Below are 16,843 nucleotides of genomic sequence, written 5' to 3' on the forward strand. Positions count from 1 at the left end.
CTATTGCAATAGTTATATAGCAACTGTTACACAAATGTTGCAATAAACTATCTATGGAAACGGCTACAACCGTCACATTATCCTCTCAGACCTATTAAGATAGGTAATAGAATAAACCGTTGCATTAGGACAAGAACCATGGCGGTAGATTTATATGTCGTGACGGTTTCCTTAACCGCTGCTATTTATGCATCCTTGGCAACGGTTCCTGAAACAAAAAGGGCTACTGGGCAGGTTTTTCTTTCCCTCCCTATATTCCCTCTTTTAACTTTATCGCGCCTTTTATTTTTTTACAGAAGTGAGACAAAGTGCCTCGAATGAAAAACAAAAAGGAAACCTAAAAGTCCTGACAAAGATAAAAAGAAGAAAAGGCCTAAAGTTTGATACAAGCCGCCTTAATCGATCGAGATAGCTGTTGCCATCAACATTAAAGATTACCTACCAAACTGTCTTCTGGGAAACTCCAACAGATCGTTTAAGAGGTTCTTTTCTCTTTATCTCTCTCTTTCTTCTACGTTGATACATTGATTTTTCTCCTTACTTCTTTGCTCTCATTCATCGACAGAGAGCTTCTCGAGGCTTTTCCAGTTTGAAGCTAACTTAAATCTCATCTCCCTTTACACTAGGTAAGATTCATTTTTATACTTATTTATTAATTAATTTATTTTGCAAGTAAAAGACAAATTGGAAATAAATTATTAGGGTAACTGCTTTATATTTGTCATCTTCAATGTGCAATTGGGTTTATTCCAGTGCTGATATTAGTGATTTTCTATTCACTTTTATTAATACTCGTAGTTTACAATTAAAAGTGTCACGCCCCAAACCTGGGGGCGAGACCGGCACCCGGTGCCTCGCTTATCCTTGCGTACTAACTTTGGACTAAGGGAATCTGAACATATAATGTCATACTTTGGCCATGGGCCACATTGCAAGTTAATTTGTGAACGCTGACTAAAAATCAATATAAAGCTGGGCTGACAAGGCCGTCATAACTACTACAGCTGGCAAACCAACAAAATATACATACAAGGCCTACAAGCCCAACATACTACACTAACTGACAGAATATGTCTACAAGCCTCTACTGTTGGATGTACTGTGATCGGAACAGGGCCCTAAACTTTCCATAACCTATATACATATATATACAGGATGTACACAAAACTCTAGACCCGGCAACTCCGAAGGACATGGAGCTTACCGATAAAGCTGAACTCGGGCAATATGTACTGAGGAGGTCTACCCATCTGTCTGTCTGAACCTGCACGCATGAAATGCAGCGTCCCCAAAAAAAGGACGTCAGTACGAAATGATGTACCGAGTATGCAAGGCAATAAAATAACTGAAAACTGAAACTGAACTGATAATATAATGCTGAAGTAACTGGGAGTCAAAGATAATCTGAAGGTATACTTACCTGCTGATACTGACCCAACTCTCTCAATATAGTAAGTAAAATAGTTATCCGGCCTTATAAGGCTCGGTATATATATAACTTCTCTGGCGTAGTAGGCTCGCTCATAGGCGCTCGGCCATACTAGGCTCTGTATCTCGGCCATTCTGGGCTCGCTCATAGGCGCTCGATTACAGTAGGCTTGGTATATAACTTACCATCTGATCAGAGGTTGCCAAATAGGGGCCTGCCCATCGATTATAACTCGATGGTAATGAAAATACTGTAATACTGTATATATAGGCTCTCTGCTCTCTTGACTGGAAGAAGACAATACTCAATTAAATATGAAGTCCCGATAAGGAGAATACTATAATTTATGAGACTAGGATAATGTATATAAATTCGGGAGTATGAACTTCTCTTTATGCCTCGTTATTAAATACATATAATTACGAGATCATGCCAAAATGAAGGAAGGGCTTAGCCTTAACATACCTGAACCGATTCTCTTGACAATTCATATAACACACGTCTTTTGCGAAAACACGTAACAGCGGATCGAAGTAGGAAAAAATCCATTAGCAGCATCCAACGTTGCTGAGATTAAAGTTTAGCATCCAACATTGCTGGTCCATGGAGATTAAAGCTTAGCATCCAACGTTGCTGGTCCATGGAGATTAAAGCTTAGCATCCAACGCTAGCAAGTTTTAATCATATACAAAAGCTTCTCCATGTAAAATATATCTTTCCCACTTGCCAAAATATGTATCACTTTTTGTTATTTTGGGAAGTCTTTTACCTTAGTGGGTGTGGGCCCCACTAAGGTGATGACTTAGCCAAGAATTGCTCTAAATTACCCACATAATTAAGAATTCTCTCAAATTACTTAAAATGCTACTCAATTTTAACACACTTTATACATCTTGCTATCATGGTCATGTGATACCTACTATGGTACTAGTCCATAAATATCGGATATTTTAGCTCGGGCCGTATTCTATCCCAAAATATCAAACTTCGACATAATTCAATTTCTTCGATTTGCTTACCCTCTCACTTTCACGAATTTTCATCACTTGTGTGAAATAGCATAATACTTATAATCCCAAAATAATCTCATTCCCGAACTTACGTCGATTAACTTACGACAAAACTTTAACGTACAAAAATGCGAAATGTAACATCTCATTTCCGAGCTTTCATCAATTTACTTATGGCGTACTTTCACGTACGAAAACATGGGGTGTAACAAAAAGGCTCTGCCTTTGTTACTGTAAGACAAAGCCGCAATAATTGGTACCCACAACTTGCTTTTTGATTCCTGCATATACTAAAGTAAGGTGTTGTGGATTGATTTTGTTGCTTTAAATAATGTTTTTTGATGTGGAAGTAATCATCTTTATTTTGTTACTTTTAACACAGTTTTTTGATGTGTAAGTAGTCTTTTTGAGTTTCAGCTTCGAGAGAGGCTCGGTGGAGAGTTTGCTTTTGTCACTTGGCTATATGAGATTTTACTATGGTGGGTGATGGTGTATCCACTGCTTCATTATATTTTTTGTGAGAATGAGGTAATTGTATTATAAAGCTAGCACTAAGGAAGTGCTGCAGTATTTACAAGTGAACAAAAAAAAAATCCCTTTTCAATCTTACATGGAGGCTAAGGGGCTAAGTATTTGTTCCCCTTCATTATCACTGAAAGGTTTTCAATGTTCCAGCACCATGAGTCTGTTTCAATCTCTAATTTAAGTTGTGAGAATTTTCTAGGATAATGGAATTTGCTACAGTATTATACCACAATGACTTTGAATATCTATTTTGACTTGTGTGATTTTGTCCTTTAATTCTTTCAGTTATGAATTTTACTTCGAATGTCATTCCCAAGTCTCAATCTTATCATATAGTGTCTCCTAGGTAGACCTGTATCAATCTTATCCTATATTCTCATCCCATAATCTGTAGCTACCATATTTATTGACATGGTACGTTTATTTTCTTTTTATTTATATCTTGTTCTGTGAGCGAGTGCTACCAAGATCTCATAATATAAAGATTTATCTAGTTGTATTAAGTATTTCAGTTCATTCAAAATAATTTAACAGGGAGGTCTTCCCTTTAAGTAGTTGTTAGATTTGCTTGTTTTTTCTTTATGTTTTCTATTTAATGTGTGGTTGAATTCATTTTGTTAGTGCTTTATTAAAAGCTTAAGTATTTTACTCTTCTGTTAGTTGAAAGATTATTCTAAAAATACTTGATGGAGCCTTTGTTATGACTTTTCATTTTAGGTCATTCACCAGATTAATGTGCAAATAGGATGACATGTGTTAATTTTTACCAAGGAAATGATTTAAAAGATGTGTACGAGTAGATAATCAAAAAGTCTGTAAGTTTTGTAGTTTTGAATACAGTAGAGAAAGATTTAGATTAGGTGAAATAATTATGTATCTTCAGTAGTTCCACAAATTTGTTATTTTAAAATTATGTCGGCAGCTCAAATACATCTAGTTGTGGCCACTCTACTAGTTATAGTCAACTTCGCAATTGGTTTGACATCTCTAGGAGGCTTTGACAGCGATTTTAATAACCCCAATAAAGGGATGGCGATTCTTATAAGGAAAACAGTGTGTCGTGCATCTGTTGTTTCTGCTGTCATGACCTTTATGTGCTATGCTGGTGTTATATTTACCTACTTCACCCTAGTAGATTTAGTAAAGGAACTGTAAAGGATAGAATTCTAATATAGCTTTATGATGTCGTAAGTTTATTGCAGCATCTGGTAGTTATATTAGTTGTAATTGCATTTGCAACTGGTATGTATGCTACTTTAGCACATTAAGTTGGTCTCGCCATTACTGTCATAATGTAACGACCCAGCCGATCGTTTTAAGTATTATAATCCCGTTCCTATTTACTGCTCAACTTATGCTTTACAGATTTTATATGACTTACCGAGGTAATTGGTTTGGGTCCGGTGAGGTTTTGAAATGAATTGGAACACTTAGTTTCAAGGTTTAAAGTTTAAGTTGAAATAGTTGACCTGATCTTGACTATGTGTAAACGACCCCGGAATAAAATTTTGATGATTCCAATAGCTTTGTATGGTGATTTTAGACTTAGAAGCGTGTCCGAAAAATTATTTGGAAGTCCGTAATTAAATTAGGCTTGAAATGGCTCAAATAGAAATTTAAGTTTGGAAGTTTGACCGGGAGGGGGGTTGACTTTTTGATATCGGGGCCGGAATCCAATTCTGAAAATTGAAATAGGTCCGTTAAGTAATATATGACTTGTGTGCAAAATTTGAGGTCAATCAGACTTGATTTGATAGGTTTCGAGATTGAATGTAGAAGTTAAAAATTCTTAGTTTCACTAGGCTTGAATTGGGGTATGATTCGTGGTTTTAGTGTTGTTTGATATGATTTGAGGTTTCGACTAAGTTCGTATGATATTTTTGGACTTGTTGGTGTATTTGGTTGAGGTCCAGAGGGCCTCGGGTGAGTTTCAAATGATTAACGGATCAAATTCAACTTGAAGCATTGCTGGAATTGCTGCCTATTGGTGTAATCGCACCTGCGAAGTTTTTGATCGCAGGTACGAAGCCGCATGTTCTCACAATCCATCGTAGAAGTGGCCAAGAGTGGAACTGGGCAGTCCTCGCAGGTGCGAAGAATTTGCCCGCACCTGCGAGGCCGCATGTGCGAATGGAGGGGCGCAGAAGCGGAAAATGGTGAGGAAACCGGGCAGCGCAGGTGCGGATTTTTTATCCGCAGATGCGGAGTCGCATGTGCTTGGCTCATCGCAGAAGTGAAGACAGCCTCAGGGGAAGCCGCAGAAGCGGAGTTTTGGGCCGCACCTGCGAGACCGCAGATGTGGCTAACTAAGTCGCAGGTGCGAAAAGCCCTGGGCAGAATTTATTCGAAGGGATTCCGAGTTTTTGCCATTTTTGGACTTTCAAGCACGGTTTTAGGGGCAATTTTCAGAGAGAATTTACGGAAAACTTAAGGTAAGTCACTTGTGATCATTTCTACTCAATAATATTGAATTATCATCGAATAATCCGACTAGATTACGTGTTTTTGAGTTGTAAATAGGGAATTTGGACCTAGGGATTTGAAAATAAGATTTGATGATTTGGAGGTCGAGTTTATGTCGGAATTTGGTAAAATTTATATGGTTAGGCTTGTAGTTGAACGGGCGTTCATATTTTGTAATTTTTGTCGGGTTTCGAGACATGGTCCCCACGAGCGATTTTTGAGTGTAATTTTGGATTCTTTTAGGAAAAGTAGTATTTTGATACACAATAAATTTTTATAATTTGTGTTGACTAAATTAAATTAATTATAACTAGATTCGAGCCGTTCGGAAGTTAATACGCGCAGAATGAAATTTTTGGAGCATTGTTTAACTTGCTCGACATTGGATTCGGCTTGTTCGAGGTAAGTAACATCTCTAATCTTGGAGCTGAGGGTATGAACCCTTATTATACATGTTATGTGCATTGTTTAGAGGTGACGCACATGCTAAGTGGCGGGCGTGTGTACGTGCACAGTATAAATTGAGACTCAGTTGATTTCGTAGAGCTGTTTAGTCAATTAACTTGTATTCTTCCATGTATTTTTATGTGTTAGAGAAACTGAGCTATGACTCATATTAAAAATCATGTTTAGGTAAACATTGGTATTATTGGGACCCATTGAAGTCATTTCTACTGTCGAATTATGTGTTTAAACTGTAATTTCATACTCAGTAATATTCATTCATTGAATATCATATCTCAGTCTCTGTTGTTATTTATTGATACATCATATCATTATTTTGGGCTAGTTTCATGACATTGTGAGCCCGAAAGACTGGAGAGATTGATGACTGAGTGAGGCCGAGGGCCTGATTGTGAGGATAATTATGGGACCGGGCTGCACGTCGCATTAGGCTAGATTGGCTTATTATAGCACGTGAGTTGTCCGTGCGGATCCAGATATTGATACTATAGCACGTGAGATGTCTGTGCAGCACGTGGATTGTCCGTGCAGATCCAGATATTGATATTATAGCACGTGAGTTGTCCGTGTAGATTATAGCGTTTGGGCTGAAGGAGCCCCTCCGGAGTCTGTACACATCCCCAGTGAGCGCAGGTACCTACTGAGTGCGAGTGTCGAGCGCCGAGCGATTGGGAGGATTGAGTGACTGGGAGGACTGAGTGAATTGATACTTTGAGAGTATGCATATGATATTTTATTACTGAGTTGTATCGCATTGACATGCACACTTGACATACAGGCATAGAGATGCATTTTTCCTCATGCTGTATGATATTGCGTCATTCATGACTTCACGTACTCATTGACATGTAAGCATAGAGATGTATTTTCCTCATGCCATTTGAAAATGAAACATCCTATCTGTTGATGAAAAGTTTTTGGAAAAAATCCCAATTTTACAAAACGTACTCATATTTTGGTGATTTCGGTAAAAGAATTCGGGTTTTCACTGATATACCTGAAAAGTAGGCCTATTTTTCTGGAATTGTGAACGAGCTGAGCATTTTATCTCTGAGCTATTTCTTTTATTGCTTCTATTATGTTGTTATGAACTGTTGTTGGCTATTAGTGTTGGACTCTGACCTTGGTACAAGCTCGTCACTACTTTCAACCTAAGGTTAGGTTTGTTACCTATTAAGTACATGGGGTCGGTTGTACTCATACTACAATTTTACACCGTGCGTGCAGATTTTGGATGTCAATGATGTTGTACATGACGAGCGCTGGATCTGAAGATGTACCTGCGTTCCAGTCATTGCTGCCTCTTATTCATGGTAGCTTTAGAATTTTAATCTGTTCATGTATATTTCAAACAGATGATGTATTTTTATTTCCCACCAGCTTTGTAAATTCTAATCTTAGAAGCTCATGATTTGTACTACCAGTCCTTGAGGAGTGTATTAGAGTCAGTTAAATATTAATTGAATCGGATTATTATTATTTGGCTTACCTAGCGGGTGAGGTTAGGTGCCATCACTACTAGTTGGATATTTGTGGGTCGTGACATTGTCATAGGTTGCATCTTTTTCTTTTTGTACAGTAGAGAAAGCTTTAAGTGAAATAATTATGTATCTCCAGTAGTGTCAGAAATTTGTTATTTGGATCTTAATTTTTATGATTTGCGTTTGTGACTCATAGGGATTCAATATTCAATGGATAATGGAGATAAAAGTTGGATGGATCTCCGAAGATCCACCAATGAGTATATTCACGGGGTGAATGATTTTCTTGATAAGGCATTTGAATGGGCTTCCCAAGGAGATAAAATATTATGTCCTTACAAAAAATGAGCTAATTGTTATTGGTATTATAGAAATATGGTAGAGGATCACTTGGTTGCTTATGGGTTTATTCAAGGATACACCTAATGGATTTTTCATGGGAAAAAGTTTTCCTCAAGAAATAATCCACATCTAAGCAATGATGATGCAGGTTCTAACATGCATGATGATATTAATGGACTACTTCATGATACTTTTAGAAAAGTTGAGGGTGACATAAGGTATGAAGAAAGGGCGAGAGAGGGACCATCTGAAGATACAAAGAGAGTTTTTAAATTAGTGGAGGAAGGAAAACAAGAGTTATATCCGGGGTGTGAGAAATATTCTAAACTGAGTTTCACCATTCGATTGTACTTATTGAAATGTATTCATGGGTTGAGTAATGCGGCTTTTTCAGACTTGTTAAAAGAGGCATTTCCATTTCTCAGCTACCCGAGTCGTTCTATAAAGCAAAAAATATGATACAAGATTTGGGTCTTAATTATGAAAAAATACATGCGTGCCCTAATGATTGCATTCTTTCTTGGAATGAAAATGCAGAGAATGATAATTGCTCTATGTGTGGAACTTCTAGATGGAAGAATGTTGTTGATGGCTTGACTAATACAAGCTCAAAAATCCCTGCAAAGGTTTTAAGGCACTTTCCCTTAAAGCCTAGGCTTCATAGGATATTTATGTGCTCTGAAACTGCTGCAGCTACTGAGATGGCATGCTACTGAACGACCCAATGATGGGAATTGAAGATATCCTGCTGATGGGGAAGCTTGAAAAGATTTTGATTTCTTGCACAAGGACTTCTCTCGAGATCCTCAAATGTTAGATTGGGTCTTTCAACTGATGGTTTTAACCCGTTTCGAACCATGAGCATTTCACATAGCACGTGACCTGTTATGCTAATAAATTATAATTTATCGTCGTGGATTTGCATGAAGCCGGAGTATGTAATGTTGTCAATGATCATTCTAGGTCCTTCTTCTCAAGGAAATGATATAGATGTGTACCTTCAACCACTAATTGCTGAACTGAAGGAACTATGGGAAATAGGGGTAGAAACATATGATGCCGAATCTAACCAAACGTTTCAAATGCGTGCAGCCTTGTTGTGGACAGTTAGTGATTTTCCAATACTAGCAATGCTTTTCGAATGAAGCACCAAGGGGAGACTAGCATGCACAACTTGTAATTATGACACATGCTCTCAATATCTCAAACATAGTCGTAACATATGTTACTTGGGTCATCAGGCATTTTTGCCTCCTGATCATCCAATTCTGTCACGACCCAATTCTCCCTCCGTAAGACGTCATGATGGAACCTAGTCTCTACGATTAGATAAGCCTAACAAATTACAGAAAATAACAAAACGAAAGTAAAACTTGACAACTAACAGCAATGGACAGTTGGATAACTAGTGACAATGCCACTCGGCATGTACAATAACCAATACTCTATAAATACACAGTCATCCCAAAACCCGGAATGTCATAAGTCATAAGTTACAGAAAGAAACTAGTATCTCTATATACCAGAATCTAACAAAAGAAGTACGGAAGGTAAATGATATAGGAGAGAATAGAGGGGGGATTCCAAGGTCTACGGACGCGGCAAATGTACCTTGAAGTCTCCGTACAACAGCAAGCACTCTCAGCTAATAGCGGGGCTGATAAGAAGTACTTGGATCTGCATACACAAAAAACATGTGCAGAAGAGTAGCGTGAGTACACCCCAATAGTACCCAATAAGTGCCAAGCCTAACCTCGGTCGAGTAGTAATGAGGTCAGGTCAGGCTAACTCATAAATACTAATTAAGGCAGGAGAATATACAGTATAATAAGAAATTAGAATTTAACAAAAGGAAACACATCAAGGCAATAGTACAATACAAAGGGTAGACAACAGGGGATCTCCCGAGATACTGTCTCGTAGTCCCAAAATAAATATACAGAGAGAATTATCGAGGTACCGTCTCGTAGTCTCAAAGTAAATATGCAAGGAGAACTCCCAAGGTACCTCCTCGTAGTCTCAAAAGTAAATATGCGGGAAAAACTCCCGAGGAACTGCCTCGTAGTATCAAAAGTAAATGTGTAGGGAGAACTCCCGAGGAACCGTCTCGTAGTCGCAAAAGTAAACACACATCTCAAACTGATAAATACAACAGTTAACATCAAGATTTCTATAGTTATACTAATAAAGAACAAGAAAAAGCAGGAATCAACTAGGCATGCTTCACAAAGTTCAAATAAGCAGTTAAAGTACGTAGACATGCGATATTAGACTAAACAAGATAACTGCACATATTGGAATAGTTCAATTAAGAATGAAAAATGGACTAATACTCATTTAAACAACATAACTCAAATTAAAAGGAAAAACAGGTTACTACTCAGTAAAATAAATCGGGTTTTACAACAAATAGCCCGTGTACGTACTCGTCACCTCACGTATACGACACTCACATATCACAATAGTACCAAATCATAGAGCGATTTCTCCCACACAAGATTAGGCAAGCCACTTACCTCGAATCAAGCTCAATCAATCGGTAACAATACCTTTTCCATGAATATCCGACTCCGAATGGCCCAAATCTAGTCAAAATTAATGACATACCATAAATACAACTATAAGAAACTAATCTAATTAATGAAATCAAAGCTAAAGCAAGAAATTAGAAAATCGCCAGAAAAAGCCTCCCTGGGCCCACGTCTCGGAATAGAGTAAAAGTTACAAAATATGAACACCCATTCACTCACGATTTCACTCGTACCAAAATTATCCAAACCCGATATCAAAATCTCAATCAAAACCCAAAATCTTAGTTGAAGAACTTCTTCCCATTTTCCCCAAATTTTCCACCCAAATCCCAAATTAAAAGATGAAATTAGTGATAGATTAATGGGATATAACCAAAAGCAAGTGAAGAATCATTACCCAATGGATGCCTCTGAAAATCCCTCAAAATCTCGTCCAAATCCGATTCTCAAGTTTTGATAAAAATGGCTAACCCTCATTTTTGGAAACTTTAATACTGCCCAGACATCCCTTTTTCGCGAACACGACTACACCCTCTTGTTCGCGAAGCACAAAATTTCTTCAGTCCAAAATCCTTCAACGCGAACATGATGCCCTTACCGCGAACGTGAAGACCACTCATGTCATGCCCCAAAATCGAGGAGCGCGACCGGCGCTCAACCTAGTGAACCCAGCCGAGCAAGCCTATTAGATTTTCTTCTACACAACTTATTCATGAATAAAGAGAATATATGTTTTCGTTATTCAAACAATAAAGAGATTATGTCTGAAATAACAATTCATAACCATTAGTTACTCCATTAATAAATCTCAAAACACACACACCCCTTCATGGTTCAAAGTGGAACAAGTGATTTAATCACAACACAACTTGTTTAACATTCCTAACATCCATACACAACCCACACCTAGTCTACGGAGCCTCTAAAAATACCAAATAGTACAATGATAGTGCCGGCAATAAGGCTCCGACTATACCTCAAAACACATAAGAAAATAAAGATGCACAACTCCGTAATGAGATGGGGCTCACCAAGTCAGCTGGAAAAAATAAGCACTGTTATCACTGGTCAGTATCCTCCACTGTGGAACCACCTGCATCCATTAAAGATGCAGTGCCCCCGATAAAAGGGACGTTAGTACATGTCGAATAGTACTAGTATGAAAACCAAACACCAATTTAAGAACTTGGAAATGCAGTATGAATATAATGAATCAAGGCGACAATAGAATAGCATAGATAGCCGTTTAAACCAAAGCAAGCTTATCAAGAGCTGTCATTAACATTTATAGAATTCAAGATGAGATCCTCTATAACCATTTTCACACAAAGCAGCTTGACCACCTCACCCCAATGTATGCGGGTGGACGTGTAAACACAATACTAAAATTCTACTCAAGCGGCCCTGCCGCCTCACCCCAATGTATGCGGGTGGAGGTGAAGGTGTAAACACAATACCCATTTTCTCACAAAGCGGCCCCGCTGCCTTACCCCAATATATGCGGGTGGAAGTGCATCAACGATACCAATACCTACAGAAAGCGGCCATGCCGCCTGACCTCAATATATGCGGGTGGAGGTGCAATCCCAATCACAATCTCTACACAATTTGGCAAAATAGTTTTCCACATAAATCACGACTTGGAATCATAACACGTAGATACACAATCTATAGTTTGGAACACATCCTCAATTTATAATACAATATTATGAGAGCATTTGAAACACGAAACAAAAATATATCTTTGTCTCAAAACTTATTCAGAATACTCAACTTGTAATAAATATCTTGGAACTTACAAAGATATTAGGGTTCCAATTCTTAAAGAAGAGTTTAGCCAACATACCTCAATTTAGCTTCCTTAAACTCTAAAATATTCCGAAATTCATAGAAGCTTTAATCTATTTTAGAAATATAATAAATTGAACCAAAAATTAGGAGGATGATCATGGTTCTAGCTCATTTGAGCATTTTATCAAACACTAGGTGTGCATTAAGGTTTCAAGGTCCTTTTATGGAGGATTCCATCATTCCCCAACCCATTCTCTACCATTTTTAGCTCACAACCTTCCCACATTCTTTGATAACACATGCATGCAAGATAACAACCCCACACACCCAATAATTGTCTTGCTAATTACTCCCCTTTTAGAAAATTTTCGAAATTAAGAGCTAGGGCACAGTTTCTTACCTTTAGGATGAAGACTCCCTTTTTTAATCCTCAATGATTGAGCAAGAATTGGTAGATAATAGGTTAAAGGTTACTCCTCCACACTAAGAAATATCTCTCACTCTGAAAATGTCAGAAATATGCTCAAAATGGACTATGGCATATGTTTTAACGAAAAAGAGTCGGGTTTAAAACTACCCCCAAAAATGAACCTTGGAACAGGATATGCAGTCGCATATGCGACCGCATAATGGATATGTTGTCCGCATATCGGCCGCACAAATTGGGTGCCAAAACTGGAAAGGAACTAACCGGGTCTGCGGTCATTATGTGGCCCGCAGACCTTTTCTGCGGTTGTATAATGCGCCGCAGAACCTCCCTCCGCAAAACTTCAAGGCTGAATGTGCGACAAGAGTGCGGCCCGCGACACGGTTATGCGGTCGCATAATGGACCTCGAAAAGGACATCAAAATGACCTAGAAAACTTACTCACTCTGCAACCATTCCGCGACCCGCAGAGTGATTATGTGGCCGCAGAATGGGCCGTAGAAATGCCTATTTCTGCCAAATATTTTCCTTCAACTACCCAGCGCACTCTACTATTATTAACCTCTACACCTGCCCCGGCATCACGGAACCCCGATTTTTAGAAAAAATTTCACGGGGCCTTACATCTTCCTACACTTAAGATCATTCGTCATCAAATGAGGGTCAAGGTTCACTATTAGCATCTTATGCAACTCAATTTTCATACCACACACCATCAACCCGAAATTTGACTAACTCCCTAAATTTTCAAAATTTTCGCTAGAGTCTCCCTTGTAACTAGCCCTATCCACCTGTCAGAGAGCCCAAGAAACACATTCTCAAAACATATATTTAATCCAATGAGGCAATATAACACAATAACAACATCTATTGTGGCCCTCTGAGAAATATATTACCAGAAACATAACACCCTTAACATCAACTGTACAAAAGATACATAATTCGTAGAAGCTAACCCTTAGAATTTTCATAGAACACAATTTAATACATACATGGCTATTCAAACAAATAAGGATACTTTTTCTTCATTTCTTCCTCGGCTTCCCATGGAGCCTCTTCAACCTGTTAGTTTCGCCATAGCATTTTCGTGGATGCAATTTCTTTATTTCTCAACTTTTGGACTTGCCTATCAATAATGGAAACTAGAATTTCTTCATATAACAGTTCTTTATTAACCTCAATGGTCTCAACCGGCACAATAGCTGACAGATCTCCAACTACCTTCTTCAATATAGACACATGGAATACCGGGTGCACTAATGACATCTCAGGTGGTAGCTCAAGATTGTACGCCACCTGACCGATCCTCTGAATGCTTCTGTGCGGTCCGACATACCTCAGACTCAATTTCCATTTCTTACCAAATCGCATTACACCTTTCATGGGGGAAATTTTCAAGATTACCCAATTATTTTCCTTGAAATCCAAATCCCTACGATGAACATTCGATTAGGACTTCTGACGACTCTAAGCAGTCTTCAATCGCTCCTTAATGATCTTAACCTTTTCCATAGCCTGATGCACGAGGTCTGGCCGTATCAACTCTGCTTCCCTAATCTCAAACCAGCCAATGGGAGATCTATATCTCTTTCTATATAAAGCCTCGAATGGTGCCATCTGAATTCTAGCATGATAGCTGTTGTTGTAAGCAAATTCTATGAGTGGAAGATGATCATCCCAGCTACCCTTAAAGTCAAGAACACAAGTGCGTAACATATCCTCGAGCGTCTGAATAGTCCGCTCTGCCTGCCCGTTAGTCTGCGGGTGAAAGGCTATACTAAGATTCACCTGAGTACACAAACCTTGCTGAAATTTCTTCCAAAAATTAGCAGTGAATTGTGCTCCCCAATCGGATATGATGGAAACTGGAGTGCCATGCAAACTGACTATTTCTTTGATATACAACTGAGCATACTGTTCCGCTGTGTCGGTAGCCTTAACCGACAAAAAGTGTGCTAATTTCGTGAGTCGATCCACAACCACCCAAATTGAGTCACACTTGCGCAGAATGCATGATAATCCTACCACAAAATCTATATTAATTATATCCCACTTCCTCACTGGAATTTCTATGTTTTGTGCCAACCCACCAGGCCGTTGGTGTTTGGCCTTTAGATGCTGACAATTCGGATACCTTGCCACAAAGTTCTCCACATTCCTTTCATGTCATTCCACCAATAGATTTCCTTGAAATCATGATACATCTTCGTAGACCCTGGGTGCACGGAATACCTAGAAGTGTGAGCCTCGATCATGATTCTTTTGCGGAGATCATCTGCATTTAGAACGCATAGCCGCCCATGGTACCTCAGTGTAGCATCATCCATGCCAAGAGTAAAAGACATCGTTTTATGTTTGTCAATCCCCTCCTTCAATTGTACCAACAATGGATCGTCATATTGTTTCTCTTTGACTTCCACAACGAGCAATGATTCAACCCTATTCTGCACAATTACTCTTCCTTCACTAGAGTCAGTAAGACGAACTCCCAAACTAGCCAATCGGTGAACTTCCTTGGCCAATGGCCTTTGATAGGCCTCCAAGTGAGCCAAACTACCCATATATTTTCGGCTAAGAGCATCCGCCACCACATTGGCTTTCCCCGGGTAATATAGAATATCGATGTCATAATCCTTGAGTAACTCAAGCCATCTTCTCTGCCTCAGATTCAACTCCTTTTGTTTGAAAATATATTGATGGCTCTTGTGGTCCGTGAATACATCCATGTGGACCCCATACAACTAATGATGCCAAATCTTCAATGCAAAAACAACCGCCGCAAGTTCTAAGTCATGTGTTGGATAGTTCTTTTTATGATTCTTGAGTTGCCTAGAAGCATAAGCTATAACCTTTCCGTGTTGCATAATTACACACCCAAACCTAATCCTTGAAGCATCACAATATACCATAAACCCATTTGTACCCTCTGGCAGGGTCAACACCGGTACCGTAATCAATCTTGATTTCAACTCCTGAAAGCTCCTTTCACAAGCATCGCACCATTGGAACTTAACCACCTTCTGAGTCAATTTAGTCAACGGAGAGGCAAGAGTAGAGAACCCCTCCACAAACTTCCTGTAATACCTTTCTAAACCAAAGAAACTGCGAATCTCGGTTGGTGTTATAGGTCTAGGCCAATTCTTCACTGCTGAAAGCTTTTGAGGATCGACCTTAATTCCTTCTCTGGAGAAAACATGACATAAGAAGGTGACAGATTCGAGCCAAAATTCTCATTTTGAAAATTTTGCGTACAATTGGTGCTGATGAAGAGTCTGCAAAACTGCCCTGAGATGTTCGGCATGGTCCTCTCGACCTTGTGAATACACAAGAATATCGTCAATGAACACTATCATAAAAGAGTCGAGAAAAGCCTTGAAAACCCGATTCATATGATCCATGAAAGCCGCCGGGGCATTTGTTAGCCCAAAATACATTACCAGAAATTCGAAGTGCCCATACCGGGTCCTAAAAGCTATTTTCGGAATATCCTGCTCCCTGATCTTCAATTGGTGATACCCGGATCTTAAATCAATCTTGGAGAAGTACTTGGCACCTTGCAATTGATCAAACAAGTCATCTATCCTTGGCAGTAGGTACTTATTCTTGATTGTGACCTTGTTAAGCTGCCGATAATCAATACACATTCTCAGTGACCTATCTTTCTTTCTTACAAAAAGTACCGGTGCGCCCCAAGGTGACACACTTGGCTGGATAAAACCCATTTCTAACAAATCTCTCAATTATTCCTTTAGCTCCTTCAATTCTGCCGGTGCCACTCTGTAAGGTGGAATTGATAAAGGATGCGTGTCTGGCATCACATCAATCCCAAAATCAATCTCCCAGTCTGGTGGGACCCCAAGGAGTTCATCCGAAAAGACTCCCAAAAATTCATTCGCAACAGGCACAGACTCAAGTGTAGGTGCCTCAGCATCGGTGTCTGTAACCCGGACCAAATGATAGATACACCCCTTATTAATCATCTTCGTGGCCTTAAGGTAAGATATAAACCTACCTTTTGGCATTACATTATCCCCCTTCCACTCAACAACTGGCTCATTTGGAAATTCAAACCCCACAGTCCTAGTTTGGCAATCGAGTTTGGCAAAACATGAATAAAGCCAATCCATTCCCATAATTACATCAAAATCGACCATCCCTAATTCAATGAGATCAGCCACGGTGTCCCGACCACGTACCGTGACAACACAACCCCTATAAACCCGTGCAGCCATAATAGACTCGCCAACCGGAGTAGATATAGAGAACGGCTGAGGAAGCTGTTCCGGTTCTATAACAGATTCCATAGCAACATAAGGGGTAACATAGGACAAAGTAGAAACGGGATCAATAAAAGCATATACATCATGAGATTGGACAGT

At 39.1% G+C, this 16,843-nt stretch overlaps 1 long non-coding RNA gene across 4 annotated transcripts; it reads left to right on the forward strand.

Annotated features, from left to right (window-relative positions):
• The first annotated feature begins 269 nt into the window (after positions 1-269).
• LOC117277175 (uncharacterized) lies at positions 270-7,546 on the forward strand. 4 transcript variants are annotated; one of them, XR_011407833.1, is made up of 3 exons: positions 270-482; positions 566-626; positions 7,120-7,546. It is a non-coding gene; the product is annotated as an uncharacterized lncRNA (long non-coding RNA). The 4 variants fall into 4 exon arrangements; XR_004507450.2 differs by lacking the exon at positions 7,120-7,546 and adding an exon at positions 2,857-3,220; XR_011407832.1 differs by lacking the exon at positions 270-482 and having other exon boundaries at positions 489-626.
• Positions 7,547-16,843: the final 9,297 nt, after the last annotated feature.

Source organism: Nicotiana tomentosiformis, chromosome 5, assembly GCF_000390325.3.
Source record: "Nicotiana tomentosiformis chromosome 5, ASM39032v3, whole genome shotgun sequence".
Lineage (NCBI taxonomy): Eukaryota > Viridiplantae > Streptophyta > Magnoliopsida > Solanales > Solanaceae > Nicotiana > Nicotiana tomentosiformis.